The sequence below is a fragment of the Salvia hispanica genome, chromosome 4, assembly GCF_029641045.1.
Source record: "Salvia hispanica isolate PSC_SH4W2 chromosome 4, Shi_PSC_v1, whole genome shotgun sequence".
Lineage (NCBI taxonomy): Eukaryota > Viridiplantae > Streptophyta > Magnoliopsida > Lamiales > Lamiaceae > Salvia > Salvia hispanica.
In genome coordinates, this window is record NC_142695.1 from 14,767,540 (window position 1) to 14,781,609 (window position 14,070).

The 14,070-nt window shown below is 37.2% G+C and overlaps 1 non-coding gene across 1 annotated transcript; it reads right to left on the reverse strand.

Moving 5' to 3' along the window:
• Positions 1-898: 898 nt before the first annotated feature.
• Positions 899-1,005, reverse strand: LOC148927321 (small nucleolar RNA R71). The gene has a single exon (XR_016129720.1). It is a non-coding gene; the product is annotated as a small nucleolar RNA R71 (small nucleolar RNA).
• Positions 1,006-14,070: the final 13,065 nt, after the last annotated feature.

A 14,070-nucleotide genomic window follows, 5' to 3' on the forward strand; every position in this document is an offset into this window, starting at 1 on the left:
TATTTACTGTTTTCAAAAGTTTCCAAAAATTCTTGTTTCTCCAGATAGTAATTGAGTTCTAGTAGAAGATAGACACTTTGTGTACATCTTCCCCGTGTTCGATACCCGGTACTAACCTTTTGCTATACTATACCTACTCTGTATACTTGCAGGTATTTATAGTGCAAATAAAAAGTGCATCAAGTTTTTGGCGTCGTTGCCGGGGAAGACAATTCACTTTGGAGTGATATCTTCAAACGGATAATTTTACTACTTTGGATTTTTATTGCTTTTTGTTTTAATTTTTTTTTTTTTTTTTTTTTTTTTTTTTTTTGAGTCTTGCAGGTTTTGTATGCGAACGCGTTCTGGGAAGTACATCTTAGAGCCGCTTGATTTAGAACTTGAAAGAACTCGTAGAATAATAAGAAGTGAAAAAGGATCAGGAACAATGGGTGACCGAACAGATATTGAGAAGCTGCAGGAGATGGTGAAGTTGCTGATGGATGAGAGAGATGCGGAGAGAGCAGCCCGAGAAGCCATGGAAAAGAAGAACAGAGAAACATTACCTGTGATGAACATGTTCAATCATGGGAATATGATCACTTTTCCTAACGGCCCTCGTATTGATGCTAACAATTTTGAGTTACGCATGCCCCTTATCCAAAGGGTCGAGCAAACTCCTTTTGCAGGTAGGGCGACTGAAGATGCTAACCGCCATCTCTCCAAATTCGTGGAAATCGCAAACACTCTGAAATTAAATGGTGTCGACGACGATGCCATACGGGTAAGACTTTTTCCATTCTCATTGATTGATTCTGCTAAGGAGTGGTTTGAGTGTATGCCACCAGAAAAGGTCTCCACATGGAAGGACATCGTAGCTACCTTCCTCGACAAATACTACCCGCCAGGCACTATTTTGAAGCTCAAAAGTGAGATCTTTCAGTTCACACAAGGCCATGACGAGCCCCTCTATGAGGCATTTGCTCGTTTCAAAGCTCTTCTTCGAAAGTGCCCAAACCATGGTTTTTCCATAGACCATCAGGTAGGAATCCTCTATAATAGATTTAATGAGAAAATATGTGCTATGCTTGATTCAGGGGCAAATGGAGGATTTCTAACAACGACAGGAGAGGATGCCATGGCGGTGATCGAGGAGTTCGCCACCAACAGTCGGGGGTGGTCGAAGGAAAGGCATGCCACGAGAAGAGTAGCAGCCATAGAAGAGGCCGAAGAAAGTTCTTTTGCTAAGGAGTTAGCAGAACTTAGAGTCAGGATTGATCAAATGGACATCTCGAGGAAGGAAGATCCAATTCCGGCAACTTCCATAGTGGCGGTCAAGGCACCCGAAACTGCCATATCAACTGTGGAAGAAATCAACTACGTGCAAGGAGGCGGTCCCAGAAACTACAATAACAATTATTGCCCTAATCAGGGGGGCGGTAATTTCAATAATTATAATGGGAACCGTCCGCACCCAAATCTTTCTTATTCTAACAATAATTACTTGCAACCCCCTGCAGGATTTAATGTTAGCAAAGGAGGAGTGGTTGAGCCGATGAAGAAGGAAGACAAGTATGAACAAGGAATCACGAAGATTTTGGAGGTAATTACGCAAGATAGGAAGATTAATGACACCAAGATCGGAGTGGTCGAAGCAAGGATAAACAACCTCGAGCAAGGAATGAACACAATCTCGGCAGCTGTAACCAATATTACCACTCAAATGGAGCAAATTCAGAAGAAGTTAGATGAGGATAGAGCAAAGGCAGCAGCAAGAGTGGATGATATTAACAAGAAGTGGGTGGCAAAGCAGAAATCTGGGGACTGCCCAGTCGCCGGCGGACCGCCGCAGACCACGCAGCGGCCCGCCACTGAGACGGCAGAGACACCAACCAGACAGGACTGCCCAGTCGCCGGCGGACCGCCGCACACCCCGCAGCGGCCCGCCACAGAGAAGGCAGAATCGTCCACTAAGCACCAGCTTGTGCGGCACAACGGGATTGTACTCCCTTTTCAGCCAAAGAGGAAGTTCAAGCTTGAAGAGCAGTTCAAGCATTTCCTTAACATGTTTTGCAAGGTCCATACTAACATTCCTCTTGTTGAATCGTTGCAGGAGATACCAAAGTATGCAAAGCTACTAAGGGAGGCGGTAATGAGTAAGAAAAAGCCGACTAAAGCCGACCTTAAGCTACCGCATCATTGCAGCGAGATCATCCAAAAGGAACGGGCAGTGAAGCAAAGAGATCCGGGTCAGTTCATCATTAGGTGCCGAATTGGAGAAGGGAAAGTTGACAAAGCACTGTGCGATTTAGGATCGTCCATCAATCTCATGCCACTGAAGTACTACGAAAAGCTCAACATTGGGCCACTCAAATCTTCAGACGTAACACTCAGGTTGGCAGATAACTCGTCTATCAAGACTGTAGGTATGATTGAGGATGTCCTAGTTAAGGTTGATGATCTTATTTTTCCCGCCGACTTTATTGTGCTTGACATGAAAGTAGACAAGAACATCCCTCTAATCTTAGGGAGAGATTTTCTTGCCACTTGCAAAGCTTTGATTGATGTAGGTCGTGGCGAGATTACAATCAGTGATAATCATAGTCAATCCACCTATAAGATCGAGCGCGAGATGCTAAAATTTGAGGAGGCAAAGCGGGCAAAAATGGAACAACAGTGCAGAGCAGTCATGACTACCGACTTGACCAAGCCCAAAGATCCCTTTGAAGCGGAGGATCCTTCTACCTCCACTATCTACATTGTCAAAGAGGTAAGACACTCTTCTAAAAAGGGTGATGCTAATTCTTCTACATCTGCTCCACAGAAGAAGAAACAGAAGAGAAAGAAAACACCCAAAGAGGACCCCGAGATATACGTCATCAAAACGAAAGAGGGGAAGTACAAGTGGTGGAAGAAGCTAGGGACCAAATTGCTCCCTATGCCAATTTTCAACACTCGAGTTATTGATCCGCCCAACTAGTGGGCCACTTCAAGTCGAGCTAACGACTTTAACAAAAGCGCTTATTGGGAGGCAACCCAATTTTCTTTTACTTTTTTTATTTTCTCGTTTTTTTTTTATGTTCTGTTAAAAAAAAAAAAATTGGTGGCGGTCGCCGCACTTAAAGCACGGCGGTCGCCACACGTGTGTTAACATGTGCAGGAAGGATCGGGCCTAGGGCAGGCTTAGGGCGGGCTAGAGTAACCGCTGCACGGGCCGCGGCGGCCTGCCAGGATTGCTGTTTACGAAGGCCCGTGTGGCGGCCCGCCACGAGAGACGCGGCGGTCGCCACACGCAGTCCAGAGACGGGATTGCCACCATAAAAGGTATGTTTTCCATTCCTTTTCACATTCCTTCTCAAATTCCTTCCTTGCACACAACCCCCACTTATATAAATCACCAAATTCACACACCCACACTATCATTCTCTCAATTCTCTCAAAGTCTAGAGCTCTTCTTCTACAAATTCTCTCCACAAAAAGGTATGAATCCTAACTCAATTTCTGGGTTTTTCTTTACTTCTTCCATGGTTTGTGCTTTATTTTGGGTGAATTGTTCGGTAGAATCTCTTAATTCATGATGGGGGATGATTATGTGTATGAATTTTTGAATTCTATGGTTTAAAATTTGCTTGGTTGGTGATTATTAAGTTGTGAATGATGATTCTCTCTTGGTTTTTAGAGTTTAAAAGTAGCAATCATGTTCATAGCATTGTGAGGCTATTATTTCTTACATGAATTGCAATATTTGTGATTTTGTAGAGATTGTTAGTTTTTATGGATATTTGGTTGATACGTCTCTGCATGGGGGATGAATTCACGTTGGGGGATGATTTTTGTGTCCTAATTTGGTTGTTTTTGCTTAAAATGTTATTATGTTAAAAATTAGGATGCTATTTTACCCAAGCTTGCATATAAGTTCTTATCTCTTGATTTTTACTTGGTTGAATGCAAGTTTGGGGGAACTTTTGAACTCCTACTTGTTGATGCTCTTTTAAGAGTGTAATTTCTTTTGTAGGATAATGGGATCAAAAGGGAAACCGGAGAATGCAAAGAACTTTGGCATTAGCCTTGCCACGGAAGAGCAAAAGGCTATGTGGAAGAAAGTGTCGGCCCGAGAAACGGCACCTTCTAGATATCCCCACGATTTCCCTCTCCAAACTTTGGTGATCATGGAGGATTTTTGGAAGTTGTGCGACGTGGGTGATGGGAATGGCCTCGTCTACATGTTCCAAAGGAAGTGGCCATCGTTTCGAAAGTATACTCTCGAGTTCCTCAGCTCGCTAAAGGTTACTAAGGATCGCCGCCAAAATTTTCCACTTAGCATTGATTTCCGCCTAGGGAACCGTTGGCACTCGCTCACCATGGAAGAGCTTAGTGGGATCTTCCATTGCTTCGACCCCAACCCCGAAGAGGACAATGAATATGAATTTTTCGAGGTTTGGGGGGCGATGACAAATGAGCAAGAGCATGCAGCGGGCTATGCCAAGTCTTCATCAATTCGCAACCCCGTCTTGAAGTTCTGACCTCTCCATGGCGACCGCCGCAAGCTCTGCGGCGGTCCGCCACCTGAACGCTGGAAAGCATCTTTGACGTGCGGCGACCGCCGAACGGCTGCGGCGGACCGCCACCCGGACACAATTTTCCAGCGCGATTTTTCGAAATTCTTCGAATTTTCGCCCCGCTCAACCTCTACGCGAAATTATTCAGGGTACGTTTTTTTTTCAGTAGTATTACTCACGTCCCTACCGACTCTACAAACTTATTTTACACTTTGTTGTAAATAAGTTTGGGGGGATGAAGTGGTGGACAGTGAGTTTAAGGTTTTCTTTTTGTTGTTAGTTTGTTTTTGCTTTAATTTTCCAAAAACCCGTAGGAGATTTTTGTGTTCTAAAAATGTTTTCTTGAATCCATGTCATGAACATAACATGAAGAACTTAGAAACACGCATGCTTAGGGACACATTAGACCGAGTTGCCAATGATATTATATTCCATCTATGTTTAAGTGTGGCTTAACGTTTTGATATGATGGTTGGGTGAAAAGGTGCATAATTAGTGAATTGCTTGTTCGCCTTGAATCGTGCTTTTACCTTGTGAGATTTGAGCCTTAAATTCTTTCTTGTGTGATTTATCTGTATGCATGTATATGTTTCTAGAACTTGCTCCTAGTCTGCCTAAGTTTACATAGTGCTTAAGTTGATTTAGGAGGATGTTAGGCCGTCTTTTCTTAGCTACTTTTATATCCAAAATTTTCGACCCTCTCAAATTTTTCCTTTGGAGCCAATTTTGAGCCTTTAAGCCTTTTATTTGGAAGCCAAAATAAATGGGGGGACAATTCCTTGGGTTAGTATAGTTTTTGTTATCTTCTTTTGTAAAGGAATTGGAGAGATAAGGAGGAAAGTATAAAAAGTAGTGTGCTTAATATTAAGAAAGTACAAGTTGTGAAATTGAGAAAAATTCCAAATATGTGCTTGATCTTAGGAAAAAAAAAAGAAAGGATGTGTAAAAAAAATAAGAAAAAAAAAAGAAAAAAAAAATGTGTGAAAGGTTGTGAAAAGAAAATAAAATCAAAGGATTGAAAGTAAATTGAAGGAGAAAAATAAAGTGTTAGAAGTGCCTTAAGTTTTAGAAAAGTGGAGTCATCTTAACTCTACTTGGGATATTTTTATATTTGAGTCACTTTTTAGCCAAATATTCCTCACCTACCAAAGAGCCTACGTTACAACTGAAAAGAAAGACCTTTCGGACTTTTGATGCTTAATCACATTGAGTAGAGGAGGGATTAGACTTTGAGCAAGCCTATGGTAAACTTTGCATGATGCATGATTTGAGTGATTTACACTTTACCTTTATACACTTTGAGAGTGAGAGAAAGAACACTTCCCATCTTTGGAAGTTTGCCACATGTGAGTGCTTGAATTCAAGGTGTTCCACGAGTTAGTAATGAAAGTGCACTATTAAGCCTTGCTTGATTTGATTGTGTTAATCCATGCTTAATCTATTCTTTCATCTTTTGAGGCAATTATGACATCTAGTCCTTGTGCATTCCGTGCGTCTATTCTTGTGTCTTTAGTGTTTTGTTCGAGGACAAACAAAAATGTAAGTTTGGGGGAGTTGATACGCCCGGATTTTGCACTGTTTTAAGGCCATTATTTGGTCCGTTTTTGTTATCAAAATCACTCTACTTGTCCATTATTTGCATATTCTATACATTTTGGTATTTTGACGTGTTTTGTGAGAAATGTGCATATTTGAGCCGAAAAGGGGAGTAAAAACGCATAGTCTGGAAATCTGGAGTCAGACGGCGACCAGCGACCGCCGCGAAGTTGTACGGCGATCGCCGGCGCCCCGCGGTCAGAGCTATGTGGCGGCCCGCCTCGGAAATTTACGCTAGGAGAAGAGTCTCGCCCGGCGACCGCCGGAGGACATGTGGCGGTCCGCCACCGAAGGGTCAGAGTCTCTGGACTCCAACGCGGCGACCGCCGGCCAAGGTGCGGCGGCCCGCCGGAGAAAGGCGGCGAATCCGACCAGCCCTAGATTTGCTCCAAGATTTACCAAATTTTGAAGATCTTTTCCTTCTATGATGAGGAATAATCTTCCCCTATAAATAGGACCTCAAGCTTCATCAAAAAGAGAGTTTCACACAACAAGAACACATTCATAGAGAAAGAGAGTGACTACTTGCAACATTCATAGAGATCAAAAGCTAGAGTACTTCAATTGTGCAAGGAGTTGGAGAAGGATTTCAAGAACATCAAGAACAACAAGGATTCAACCTACGGGTTTTATTTGCTTTAGTTTTATGTTCAAATTGTTTTCCCTTCAATCTATGTTTTTAGTTTATTCAGTCATGTGTAACTAAACTCATAGGATTCTAGGGATGTGTTAGTAGCAACTTTGGTTATACAATTCCATTTTCTATTTAATATTCGTTTTTTTTTTACTTTGTTTCTTCCCTAAGTTAATCATGATGCTTCATAATTGAGTGACACAATTATGTATGATTCAATACAACTTGCTTCATAACTGTGACAGAGTTCTAGCGAGTTAGATCCACTTAGTAGGCATTACAGTTAGCTTCCTTTAAAACGGCACTGTTAATTGAGAGTGAGGACTTTTCAAGGGTCTTAGGAGCTTTTTGGAGTTACGTGTTAGGATTGACAACCCTAATGTTAGTAATCAACGTTTGTATCGCATGAGCATAAGCTAGGTGACTCGTCCTTTCAAAGTATTAACTGTGCTAGGGTATTGTAGTTTGGAATTTGTATAACCATAAAAGTGAAAGCACATCCCTGGAATTCCCCTTATCTCTATACTTTTCTCTCCGTGATTTGCTTGCATTTAGTTGTTTACTGTTTTTAATATTTACTGTTTTCAAAAGTTTCCAAAAATTCTTGTTTCTCCAGATAGTAATTGAGTTCTAGTAGAAGATAGACACTTTGTGTACATCTTCCCCGTGTTCGATACCCGGTACTAACCTTTTGCTATACTATACCTACTTTGTATACTTGCAGGTATTTATAGTGCAAATAAAAAGTGCATCAATAGAATATCACGTACCTTTTCCCATCGATCTTCTGACCCAGTACGGCCCCCACTGCGTAGTCACTAGCATCGCACATCATCTCGAAGGGGTGATCCCAGTTAGGAGCCTGAATAGTCGGTGCAAAAATCAATTTTTCCTTAAGGAGGTTGAAAGCAGCCTTGCAATGCTCGTCGAAAACGAACTCCACCTCGTTCTGGAGAAGTCTGGTAAGGGGTTGAGAAATCTTGGCGAAATCCTTGATAAATCTCCGATAAAATCCAGCATGGCCAAGAAAACCTCTTATTCATTTCTGATCAGTAGGGAAGCGTAGTTTGGATATGACATCCACTTTAGCTTGATCCACCTTGATCCCCTTTTCTGACACTACGTGTCCTAAAATAATTCCTTCTGTAACCATAAAGTGGTATTTCCCATATCCCTTCTTATCCCTTTTTCACTCGATTAATATGCATGAAGGTTCAAGAACACCGATTAAATCGGTTGGAAGAAAAAGAAAAGAGGAGGTAGAAGAAGAACAACATAACTCTTATGCAAAAATACCTTCTTTGAGAAAATAAATCGGTGGAAACAAAGTAGAGGCTTGGTTCTTCAATATCCACGGATTAAACTTCGATTTCTTCTCAAAAGATGAAGGATTTATGGAGTAAAGTGGAAGAAAATTGAGAGAGCATATGGGGAGGGAGTTTTCGAAAACTATGGGTGCTAGGGTTGGGGTTTTGGTTCTTATTTATAGAGTCCAATGAGATCTTTAGGTAATAAGAATAGAATATTTGGTAAGATCTTTTGCCTTATAATTAAATAGAATAAAATAATAGGATGAAGTAAGGAAGGAAAATTAACAAAAATAGGAGATGGCAATATCTCCTATTTTCGAAAATATGGCTAGATTAATTAGCCATGGTTTTGTTTTTGGTATATTTTACGGGGTAGAATAAAATATCACGGAGCAAAATAAAAATAAGAATTCCCTCTCGGAAGCAAGAAATAGGCGTGTTCTATGCCTATTAAATAAGGTATGGATTTTGACTATCAATTAAAATAAGGTATGGTAAGGTTCTCTTGAAATAAGGAAAGATTTGGTAGAATAATTAAATTCTAGGTATGGAAGGAAATCAAGTAAGGAGTCAAATAAAATAAAGCAATTCCTTCCTTCCCAAATATAGTGATTTTCGAAAATCACTAGAAAAAATAAGGGCTCGATTTTTCCATCTCTAAATAAGGAAATAATTGGCTCTTGGAATTTAATTTGGATAAATATCCCAAGGATTAAATAAATTCCGGAAGAAATGGAATTTCTCTTCAACGGGGTCTAGGGTTCGAATATTCCTAAGAAGTAGGGTGACAAGTATTTATGGAAATTTTCTCTAAATAATCTCACTCACCCTTAGTCAAATAATTTACCACATAACTTCACAAATTAATAAATAAATCACATGCCACATCATAAAGTCAATAAGTTTGACTTTTCAAACTTTCACACAACCCTAAACCTAATTCGACCATATCACCTCGTGAAATAAAAGCATTCTCGATGCCACGTCATCAACAATAAATTCTAGGGCTCAAGAATTAAGGTTCTAAAATCCGGGATGTTACAATATTACTATGGAACGGGGGGAGTACTACATATGCATCACTAACTATTTAATGGTACTATAACATTGGTTTTGATCTATATGCAAAACTAGATCTTAATATAAAAACGCAGAACAAAATCACACGGAAGGCATGTTTAGGTCATTGTTATTATATTTTTAAGTTATTTTAATAATGGATGACATAAAATGAATTAAAAATGACATGAAACCCAAATTTTGTAAAATGACCCAAAGCTGATTAATAATGACCTTCCATGTTTTTGGTTAATTATTGATCATTAGATCATCTAATCCTAAGGCCAAGATTTGAGTTGCATTTCCTGATTTAGATGCATTCTTGTTTTGATCATCTCCATTACAACACAATAGATCCATAAACAAACCATATGGAATAAATCAAATTGCATTAGGATTATCTCAACCTAATATATACTTTCTCCAGTCTCCATTAATTGTCTCATTCGGTTGTTGCATATTTTAAGAAATTGTTTAACATTGTTAAGAAACTTGTAAGGAAAAAGTAAGTGGATTGTGAATCATAGTACTCCCTTCGTCCTAAGGAAGATGACCCCTTCCGTGGGCGCCACGAGATTTTATACAGCTTTATTTTGTGTGTTAAGTGGAGAGAGTAAAGTAAGAGAAAGATAATAAAGTAGAGATAAAAGGTATTTTCATTTATAGTAATGAGTCATCTTTGTTAGGACAAACTAAAAAGGAAAGTGAGTCATCTTTAATGGGACGGAATGGGTATATATTAATTTTATGATAATTGTGAATGAATGAGTTAGCATAATATGAAGTCCACTTTAAAATAGTAAAAATGAAATGAAGGTGATTAATAAGGACCGAAAGAAAATGAAATAATGAATAGGGATCGGACAAAAATGATATGAAACAATTAAAGGCGACCGGAGGCAACTACGACTAGGCAACTCGTTAGGTCCATCTCCATTCTTCACATTTATTTCTTCTAACTTTTTTTTTTTGTAATCAGACCTTTTCCACCTCTTAAAACTTAACGTTTCACGCTTTAATTATCAATTAATTATTTGGATTGTGACCTTCTCAAATAATGTGAAGCTTAGTAGTAGTAGTTTTTAATCGGCATTCCGTCCGAATATTCACTCAAGTACAATTTTACGTAAGATTGTTTAAATGTTTTATTTTTTCACACGAGTATTAATATTTGTAAAAGACATTGTGATCAGTTGAAGCAACAAACTAATGAATGACATTAATTGAAACTAGTTAAATTGTATATATGGAGTAGTACATTGGCCAGTGTAGACATTTCAAGCGTCTATCTGAACATTAATTCATATGCAAAATCAATAATTTATGTGGGCATGCAACGTAAAATGAAAGGTTAAAATAGACATTATCCTCACCTAAATTCCAAGTCAGCTCGAACCGTATATTACTCCCTCCGTTCCATAGTAATAGAGTCATTTTGCCATTTTGGTACGTTCCATAGTAATAGAGTCATTTATTTTTTTAGTAAAAGTCAACACATTTTTCCACACCTACTTTACTCTCTCTTACTTTTTTCTCTCTTCATCTCTCTACCTTTTTCATTTTCCTTTTTGTCCTTCCTTTACTTAACTCGCCTAACACAACTTTTCTTAATCTCCGTACCAAAAAGAAACGTCTTTATTACTATGGAACGGAGGGAGTATATGGTATATCACACTTAGGGCTGGGGAAAAATACCGAAATACCGAAATACCGGCCTTATCGTACCGAAAAAATACCGAAAATACCGAATTTTCGGTATACCGTGACTTTTGGTACGGTATGATACTTTACCGAAATATTTCGGTAAGGTAACGGTATGAATTTTCAAATACCGCGGTATACCGTTGCATACCGAAATTCGGTATATACCGTAAATTAAGGTATATACCGTAAACTATGGTATATACCACAAAAATATAGACGCAATTATATATAAAATATATTTTGTATATTTTTAAATTATAAAATCATCGTAAAATATAAATATAATTATGAATAAATTATATTAAATTTATTTTGAAAATTATAAAATATAAATAATATTCTAAATACTCTAATTTTCTATTTTAATTGATGTTGATAGTCAGGTATACCGCAAAAGTAAGGTATACCGAACTTCGGTATGGTATACTGAAAATGAGGTACGGTATCGGTATGGAAATTCGTCATACCGAAAATAAGGTATACCGAAGTTCGGTATACCGAAAACTTTGATAAGGTAAAGGTATGACTTTTTCGCATACCGTATTTACGGTAAGGTATACGGTATGGTGGTTTCGGTAAGGTATACCGTACCTACCCACCCCTAATCACACTCAAGTTTAATTTTTCCAGTTGTCTATATGATTTTCAAAGTATAAGCGCAAATTTATATGATTAAATTCTGCATCAAAATCAATTAGATTGAATATAAATTGAGAATACCATCGCTAGTTGCATATAATTAATAATGAATTAACAACTGGGTACTGATATAATATCTGTATCAAAATCACACGCCTTTCCGATTTTTTTCTTGATTGATTTGTAGCACGTGATAAAATGAACAACTGTGTAATGCTATTTTCTAAATTATTAATATTCCTTTTACAACTCAACTAGCAAGCTAGCTAGGATCGGCAATAGTACATCTCAATTCAATCATACACACGCAAATTAATAGTACTATAACTATAGATGAGTCACACCTCCTGTTCATATTCTACACTAGTAGGTTAGATTTTTCCATGTATTCCCTTCGTTCTTCATAGTTGAAGCGGAACTTTTCAGCACGGAGTTTTAGAAATGAATGTTGGATGTGTTAAATAAATAGATAAAAAAGTAAGAGAGGGGAAAATGTAGAGAGAATAAAGTATAAAGTGAATAAAGTAGAGAGAATAAAGTAAGAGAAAGTAAAGTAAGAAAGAGGAAAAAGTTACCATATAAGGAAACGACTCAACTATTAAGGAACTTTCCGAAATGGTAAAATGACTCAACTATGAAGAAACGGAGGGAGTATCAAGTAGTCCGTACAATTAAATATGAGTGTTTTTTAGTTAGAGATTTTTTTAAGTGTTTTTTATGAGTTAATAAAGAGAGACTGCAATTATAAGAGGAAAAAGGTAAAGATGAAGTGGTTTTTATTTCAAAAAATGTTTTATATTTAATGAGACATTAAAAAAAAAAAAGTTTCAGTTTTATCAACCAATTTTATCCAAATATATATTTAAAGTTCATGGTAACCGTAACTTTTTTGTCATTCCACTGAGAAAAATGAACATGCGAAATTTAATTCGAGCGAAATTCTCTTACTCCAGAATTGGAGTACTACACCATTAATTTGTTATAGAGAAAAGATACAGAAATAAAACTTATGGCAACGCGCGCGTGTGCGTGGGATTCACGGCACGTCACTTGTGCACATAATTACATATATGAATGAAGCCTCTTTAATATCCATCCGTCCCAAGATAAGTGACTTGTATTCTTTTTGGGGTGTCCCACTATAAGTGACCTATTTCCATTTTTAGCAAAAAGTCATCTCTCTTACTTTATTCTCCACCTACTTTATTTTCTCTTTTTTTCTCTACTTTTCCCTCTCTTATACTTTACTTTCTTCACTTTAACTTATTTAAATATCATTCCTTAAATCCCGTGCCCAAAAGAAGTAGGTCACTTATCTTGGGACGGAGGGAGTACTAGTATTAGTTTTATGGAATAATAAAATGCGTATGAAATGCATTAGTAGAATGTGAAGCCTACTTACCATTTATAGTAAATAGTGAAAGTGGAAAATTAATGGGGCGGATAAAATTGACAAAAGTGGATAATTAATTAGGGACGCGGGAGTAGTATTTTTATGTTTTAACTTTTCTTTTTCTTATATTTTCTTTACCTCTCGCATTTATGTTTAGATTTCTATACATACATAATTAAAAAATTATCTTCTTCATTCAAGAAATTGTTCTTCTAATTCCACCGCCTTTATAATTTTTTATCTAAACTTTTTGTTAATATTTTCTTTCATGCTCATCTTTTATTTTGAATTATGACTAGAAAGAGAACAATCAAAAAAGAGAAGCAAGGGTAAAAATATTTTTGTAATATATATGACTTAACAAAAAACCACAAGAAATGTAGACCATAAAATTAATGAGGTGAATAAATGAGAGTCGTGACTAAGTACAATATTAGACTATTAGTCACTCCATGAAATCATGTAATTCTCCTAAATTTGCGTAAACAAAGACTAGATAGATTTCTCACACCCATTAAAAAGCTAGAACACAGTAGATAATCATATTGGCATCTAGTCCAGTCAACATAATTTGACTGTTTTACGGGTACTGACAAAATAATTAATTTTATGAAATTGAATAATATGGATGAAGGTAGTATATATATATTTTAAACAGGTACTGACAAAATAATTAATTTTATGAAATTGAATAATATGGATGAAGGTAGTATATATATATTTTTTAAATCGATTCTCGGTGAGTGAGAAAAATAGTTAATTAAAGTTTGTCACTTATATATAAAGTTCATTAATCTTGTTATTACCATTATATATAAATGAAACAACACTAATGGAACTTCTAAGATAAAAAAATAATTCAATTATATATGAAGGAACAGAGCTGAGAGTACTAGTATTATTAATATTTTCCTTTTGCGGACAGGCTTTGCCAACTACCAAGTCACACATTACGTAGTACTGTTTTTATCTGATGCAAATCATGGGAATGAAAAGAATCGTAAGGCGCAAGAATATGCAAATTCAAAACTCACTTTTTTTCTTATTTATTCAAACTTTGTGGCCCTACTCATCTTTGAATCCATACCACTGGCTCTCTCTCAGCTGGATATATATGCACATGTAAGTCTTCGCTCCTAAGTCATGACAGCATATTAATTTTCTTTTAGATCATTCTTAATCAATCTAGGGTTTGCA